The sequence below is a fragment of the Lynx canadensis genome, chromosome A2 (genome assembly GCF_007474595.2).
Source record: "Lynx canadensis isolate LIC74 chromosome A2, mLynCan4.pri.v2, whole genome shotgun sequence".
Lineage (NCBI taxonomy): Eukaryota > Metazoa > Chordata > Mammalia > Carnivora > Felidae > Lynx > Lynx canadensis.
Window position 1 is genome coordinate 143,232,129 of NC_044304.2, and position 8,001 is coordinate 143,240,129.

The window sequence follows — 8,001 nt, forward strand, 5'->3', positions numbered from 1 at the left end:
GGATGGTATCTGCTTCTGTTGGTGCCTGGAGAAGTGTGTCTAAGCTTTATATAGCCTCTGAACCAAATGGTGCTATTGCCTGTGATTCTGCAGGCAGAGGTGGCAGCTGAATTTATAAGTCACCATTTCTACTTAGTTACCCAGGTAAGGAGAGTCAAGGTGTTGAGTTTGTAAGATACTTAGGAGGAAAAAAAAAAAAAAGGAGGTGTAATGTATGACCCACTGATAAAAGAAGTTACTCAATTCTGATAAGAGTAGTGAGCCATTTTCCCTTAGCACCATTATTTACTCCCTAAAATCTGGTCATTTCCATACTCCTACAAAAATGTTCTTATACAGTTCACCTAAACAACAACAACAACAACAACAACAACAACAACACCTTCCAGGCTTGACCTAACACCTACTTCTACCCACAACATCATTTCTACTTTCCTTCAGAGCAAAACTCATCAGGTGAGAGGCACTATGCAGGCCCTCTTTGCTTCTATGCCTTATTAGTCCCATGTTTTCAATCAAACTGTATATTGTTGATTCTCAATTTTCATCTGCAGGTCATACATTTCCTCTGCACCTTAGTTTCCTATATTAAACTCTGTCACTACCTGGATGTTTAGTAGGTATCTACAACTTAATATATGCAAAACAGAATTTCCCACCCTCCACACACTCAAATCTGAGTCTTCCTAGTCTTTTCCATTAAAGAAAATAGTACTCCCAATCGCCTAGCTATTAAAGCCAAAAACCTGATAATTAACACTTTCCCTCAGCCCTCACTGTCAAAGATGAAGCTGGATCTGTTACATATTTGGTGGTGATAGATCTTACATGATATCTTGGTCTCCCTACACCTACAATTGGCTATTTATAATAGCTACTCCATTTCCTACAGAGCACTACAAGTCACAGTCTCAACACTTAAATCAGGTCTCTCCTCTATCAAGAATTCTTTAATTCTTTCCTATTAGCCATATAGCAAAACCCAAATTCCTAATCCTGGCCTATAAGTATCTGCATTCTCTGACTCTGGCTTGCCCCTCAAAACTCACCTCTTCCCTGTCTCTCTGTCACTCAAGATGCTTAAGACACACTGGCTCCTTTCTGTTCTTTGTGTCATATACTTTCCCCCTTAGTCAAGGCCTCTGTCATGTCCTCCGCCTTGGGTGTACTTCCCTGTTCTTACATGGCATATAAGGCCCCCTCTCCCTGACACCACATCATAAGTAGCCTCTCCTACAATAGCTCAGTTGGTTTCCATCATGGCACACACACCTTTCCCAAAAACACAGTTCTGCCACCCAACAACTCCCCCACACCTACGATTTAAAATCTTCTTGGTTTGTTGGTTTCCTTTCTCTCTGATACACAGCAGCCCCAGTGCCTAGCACAGATGTCTGGCACAGAGTGGGTTTTTAAATAAAATTTATTAAATAAATGAATAAAAGCTGGGCTTCTCCTGACCAAATTGGACAAAATGAAACCAGTTCCATGTCATAAGCGCTTTATCATGTCACATCACACTCCCAGTGAATTAACTCATGCTTAAGACTAATTGACCTGCCTAAGTCATACTTGCACTTTAATGGTGGGAAGGACAGAGAAACGGGTTTTTTTTTTTTAATGTATGTGCAATTAACATCTTGGAATGGAGACCTGAATTTATCCTGATGTGAAAGGTATCACAGATTTTCCTCAATAGAACATTCTTTATTTTATAAAGGACATTCCATTCATGTTTAAGAGCCAGTGCACATTAATATTTTAGGAGATCATGGGTTCTTTGACAGTCTGAAGCACGTTTGGATGGAAACATCTGGAAAAAAATTACATATGCAAAAAAAATTTTTTGTGCAATTTAAGTGAGGTCCACCTATTATGCACTCTAAAGACTATGGATCCAAAATAAATACATAAATCCTTTATTTACCACATGGATAATAAGATTCTATTGTCTCCCATCATAAATCCTGGATCATTGTTGGTTTTGCTTATAATTCTCCCTTAAGTAATATGAATTTCCCCATTGCCCTTACAAATTGAGGAGAAAGAATATGTAAACTGGGAGGAACGAAAGGAAGTAATACATGTATTGGACACTATTAAAGTCCAGCTGTGGTATAAAGCCCTGACAGATGGACTTTCCCTTTTTTTGTAATGCAAGTACATGACCTAGGCTTCCATTGCCAGGCATCCACTTCAAAGATAGCTGTCTCTCAAATAAACACACTGCCAGCCACACACTAGATAAAGAGCCAGGCCACACTGCTCCCCTCACCCCCAGACTCCTTTGTTTTAGTGATCTTGGTTGGTGTCAATAACTGACCAGTTTAGGCCTTGGGTTTTGTTTGTTTTGTTTTGTTTTTTTCTTCCTGAGCGTTAAATTCCCAGTCTTATGTTTTAAATTTACCAATAAAAAGTGAGCCTGAGGAACCCCAGGCCCCAACCTTGACCACAATAAAAGCACAAACTCAGCCACCTCCCTCTCTCTTGGTCTCTCTCTCTTCCCTTCCTATGTGGCCCCAGATGTGCCATGGATTTAGAGGGCTTGTAAGTAATAAAAACCTTTTACTTTTGCCAAGTTTCCTAAGAGCGATTACTACAAGGTGACTTATACTCATTGTAAGAACCACAAGGGCTGGTCCAGCCACAACACTGGGTGGTGACAGGCTGAGACTGGCACCTAACACCAGCACTCTGAAATATTTTCTGTGGATTACTGCACTGAATTCTCAAAACAACCCTGTGAGGTCAATGAGCTCCATTTCTGCAGACTGGAAACAGGAAAAATGAGGTTAAGTTACTTCCATGTAAGAAGTCCATGATGAAGCCTAGATTCATACCCAAATTATAAATTCCCATCTCTCTGTATTGTGCCATCTATTCTTATTTTTAAAACGGTTCACTCACTATTTCATTTGACTACTGATCTGGACACTCCCTTAACCCTCTAACTTCATTTTCTGTTCTCTTCCTTTGCTTGCTTCATGCAAGGCACATGAGCTTTCTTGCTATTCTTTAAACTAAGTGCCTTAAATAAAAATCAGCTATGAAAGCAATTAATAGACTTGGTAGTACTACTGTGAAATATAATTATTTATATGTATAATTAAGAATCTATTCCTTCTTAAGACATGTATTTTGGTAAAAGTTTTATTTAGAAGAGGATTACTTCAACTAAGATACTTGTAATATAGATGTAGTTCTGAAATTAAAGTGTATAATCAATTATGGATAAATAATCACAGACTAAAATGACTACAGAACAAATATTGTTATAACAGAAGCATAAACATAACCTCATTAAAAAATGTACCAATATTTATCCAGTTTGTAGATATTAACTCCAATTCTTTTAAACTGCAACGGATTTATTTATGGAAATTAGAAGCATACTGAGTTCAAATATTCTACTCCATTCTACAGAACACATTTACTGGCCAAAACATGTAACTTAAGTTGGGGATATTGGGACAATGCTATACTTTTAAAAATATATTGGTGCTCTTTTGCTTTTTTAACTGTATTTTTTTAATATATTGATATCTTTTTGCTTTTCTGAAAATAAAATCACTTATAGTCTTCATGACCTGTGAATATTAGTATATAACTGAAAAGACTTATAAATAATGAAGAATCCATTTGATATGGTAGACATGTTAAGATTGCTCTATGGCTTGTGACTGCAGCAATTATTATAAATCTTTTATCGGTGAATTTTCCTCCATGGCCTTCAGCCATGCTCAGACATGTCTTTCTCATTTCACACCAGCCAGCTATTTTCCTGCTGTTTGATCTTAGCAGCTCATAAGGACGCCACACTGGCTGGGACTTCGCTAATGCAAAAAATTTTTAACATGCAAAAATATAGAGAGAAGGTTATATGAATACTCACATACCCACCACCATGCATTTACAATCCCCTTTTGTCCTCCCCCAGCTATAAGCACAGTATTGAAGTTGCTATATATCCTTCCCCATCCGTATTTTTATTTTCCTTCATATGTATCTACTCATAATATATATACTCATGATACATGGTATGTATCATGCCATACTTTTACTTTTCCTATCACCATTATGCTTTCAAGATTTGGCCAATATATGAAGATCTAGTTCATTTACCTGAGTCTTATGCAATATACCGCAAGTTATTTTTCCTTTCCCCCATACATGCTCATTTATTTTGTTTCTAATTTCTCACTATTAAAATCAATGTAGCAATGAATATCCATGGGCACTTATATGAGAATTTCCCTATATTGTATGCCTAGAAGAATTATTAGCGCTAGTATGGAATGCAAATATTCAACATTACCGGATATTGCTAAATTGCCTTCTAACGTGGTTTTGCCAATGTATTCTCCCACCAATGGTGTGTGAGGGTTTCCAATTCCCTACAACCTCTCCTGTCTTTGTTATTGCCAATACTAAAAAAAAAATTCTTATCTGATGGGTACAGAAGTACATGTCCTTGATTATTAAAAATCCGTATTATCTTGATTACTGGTGAACTTGAGCATTTACATGTTCACTGGCCACTTATTTATCCATGTTTATTAACTGCTGGCTCCTATTTTTGTCTTTTTATTCTACTGAGTGAGTTGTTTTTCATTTCCTACTGATTTTTGGAATTATTTATATAGACTGGAACCTAGTCTTTCTTTTTTTTTTTTTTTTTTTTGTTTCGTTTGTTGTATAAAAAGATTCAAATATATATAATGCAACTATCATTTCTTGGCCTGTAGCTGGCCTTTTAACTGTTCATTTTTTTATAAATATTTATTTATTTTCAGAGAGAGAGCGAGCAAGGAAGAGGCAGAGAGACAGGGAAAGAGAGAACCCCAAGCAGGCTCCACATGCCCAATCTTAGGACTGAGAGATGTCCGTGAGATCACCACCTGAGCCAAAATCAAGATTCTGACACTTAACCGATTGAGCCACCCAGGCATCCCTGTTTCTTTTAATACACAGTACTTTTTAAGTAGTTTTGCCGTTCTCAAATCCATGCATCTTCTCCCTTTTGGTTTGTGTCCTTTTTTGGGGGGGTGACAGATGTTTTCAAATAAATCACTTACTACTCCAAGGCAGGGATGTGTGTGTGTGTATGTGTGTGTGTGTGTGTGTACTTTTTTTTCCTACAAAATTTGCTTAAATGTTGTTTCCAAATGTATATCTCTAAATTTGTCTGGATTTCAGTTTTAAAATATGAGGTATGAACCTAATTAATTTTATTTGTCCATTTATATATCAAATTACTTCAAAATAATCAATAATCTATTCTTGCTTCACTGATTTTTAATACCATCCTATTCATTTAATTTCCCATATGGTCAGTTCCTGAGATCTCTAATCTGTTCTACAATAAAGATAAAAAAATAAATTAATAAGTAGGTATCTTATAAGCAACTCCTATCTATCATTGCCATTTTGAAGTTTTTAATGTAATGATATTTGTTTCTATAGTATAAAAAGATTCTTAAATAATTCTTATACCCAACAAAATTACTACTTCTAAAATCTGTCAGTAAATGCTCTTGGATTTTCTTACGTATACACTTATATTCTGTAAACAATAATCTTATTACTTATTTTCTAATCCCTCTATGTTCTTTTATATTCTAATCTGTATCTGTTCCTTTTGTCTCATTGTATAGGCTAGGGCCTAGCTATAATAAATAACTGACAGCATGCATCCTTAAAGAAGAGGACAGCATATTTAGTTTTAAACTGTTACTAGTATATTCAGATTTTCTCTTTCTTCCTCTGTTGATATTGAAAATTTATACTTTCTTAGAAAAGTGTTCAGTCAATCTAAGATAGCATGTTATTTAAGTTATTTGGCATAGCATGTTCAGAATGTTCTCTGAAGATTTAAAAATCTTTACTAGATGGGAAATTTATCATTTTTAATGCTCATAGTGCTATATGTGTTTACGTATGCTCTTTTTTTCATTGATCAATTTTGCCATGGTCTTGTCTATTTTAACCCCCTTTTCAAAAAACCATCTTTTGGATTTTGCTAATGATTTCTGTAGTGTTTTGTTTGCTATTTTATTACTTTGTGCTCCTTTTCATATGATTTCCCTCTTTCCATTTCTTTGTAGGTTCTCTGCTGTTTCTTTTCTAACTGCTTAAGTTAAATCTGCATTTGTTTATTTTCAAATGACTTATTTTCTAATATATACATTTATAACCGGAAACCTTCCTTTAAGTGATTACCGCATCCCAGGAGTTATTATATGTACTACGTTCACTGTCATCCAATTATAAATATTGTATGATATCTACTTTACTTTCTTCATTAACTCATGAATTATTTAGAAGTCTATTTTTCAATTTCCAGCTATATGAGAGAGTTTGAGCTATTTTTTTTATAGTTGGTGACTAATTTTACTGAATTTATTTCATGGAATTTTGTGGGTTTTTTGAGACCTTGTATAATAATAATACCAACAACATTAGTCAAATATTCACCATGTGTTAGGCACTATTCTAAACAGTTCACCATGTTTTAACTTGTTAAAGCTCGCAAAAGTCCTAAGTATTATTATTACCTATAATTTGTAAATCAGGAATCTGAGCCATAGCAAAACAAAGTAACTTAACCACCTTGCACACCTAGTATGTTGTGGTGTTAAGACTCAAACTTAGTCAAATTCCAGAATCTGCACTTATAACCTCCAAAACAGATTGCCTTGAATGCAGCATGTTCAAAGAGAACAGATGTTCACATTAGTTGAATGTGCAATTAAATATACACCTATGAGATCAATCTTGTTAACTGAGTTATTCAAATCTTCTACATACTTTGGTCTAATTAATATATTAACTTCTGAGAGATGTGTTAACATCTCTTACTTAGATTATAGTTTTTTTTTTAATTTCATCTTACTGTGCTTTTTACTAAGTTCATTTCAGTTCAAAATTGCCTTATCTTTTGATGAATTATTTTTTATTAATTTATATTTCTCTTTAACTCTACTAATACTTTACAATAAATTCTACTTTTTTTAAAGTAGGCCTCACACCCAGTGTGGAGCCCAAAGTAGGGCTTGAACTCATAACCCTGAGATCAAGACCTGAGCTGAGATCAAGAGTCGAACACTTAACCAAATGAGCCACTGAGGCACCCCAATAAATTCTCTTTTTTTGCTTTTACTATACCATCTTTCATTTTCTTTTTGTTCAAACTGGTAGCAAATCACTTTTCATTTTCATACATGTATATGTATGTGTACATACATATACATATATGTGTGTGCATGTATTTCTGTAATACACTGCTTTTTTGTTGGGTTTTACATTTTACACAATCTGAGATTTTCTATGTTTTAATGGCTGAGTTATACTGTAACTATTGATATTTTATATTTATTTCTACCAACTTATTTTGTATTCTTTATTTCCATTCTTTTGGTTGTTTCTAGTTTTTCTCCTTTTCTGGTTTTCATCAGCTTGATCAACTTTTTAGTATAGCACACTCTTTTTTGCTTCTAGTGATTTATGAGCTATGGATTGTACTTGTATTCTTTTAACTGTTAACCTTAATTTTTTAACATACACAATTATATAATGACAAGTTAAGTAAATTATTATTATTATATTTATTTTGAGCAATGCAAAGAATTTAGGAAGCCACTCAAATACATCCTTAATTCCACATAATTCCAAGCACTCAAATACATCCTTGTTGTCTACAGCTTTATTTCCACTTTATTTAAAACCAATGCTAGCCACTTTTTGAAAAGCATTGGTTCTTACAATTTATTGCTTATTTCGAGAATCAATTTCCTTCTTTTAAAGTTAGTAGTTCCTTCAGGAAGAGTCTGTAAGAGGCAAACTCTAACTCTTTATATGATATAAAATATCTTCATTTTTTTATTCTTAAATGATAGTTTGAGAATAGACTTATAACTATTGTTATTTTTCCCTCAACATTTAAAGTTTTTTTTTTCTGCCTCCTTGCATCTATTTGACTAATTAGAACTCTGCCAGTAACTT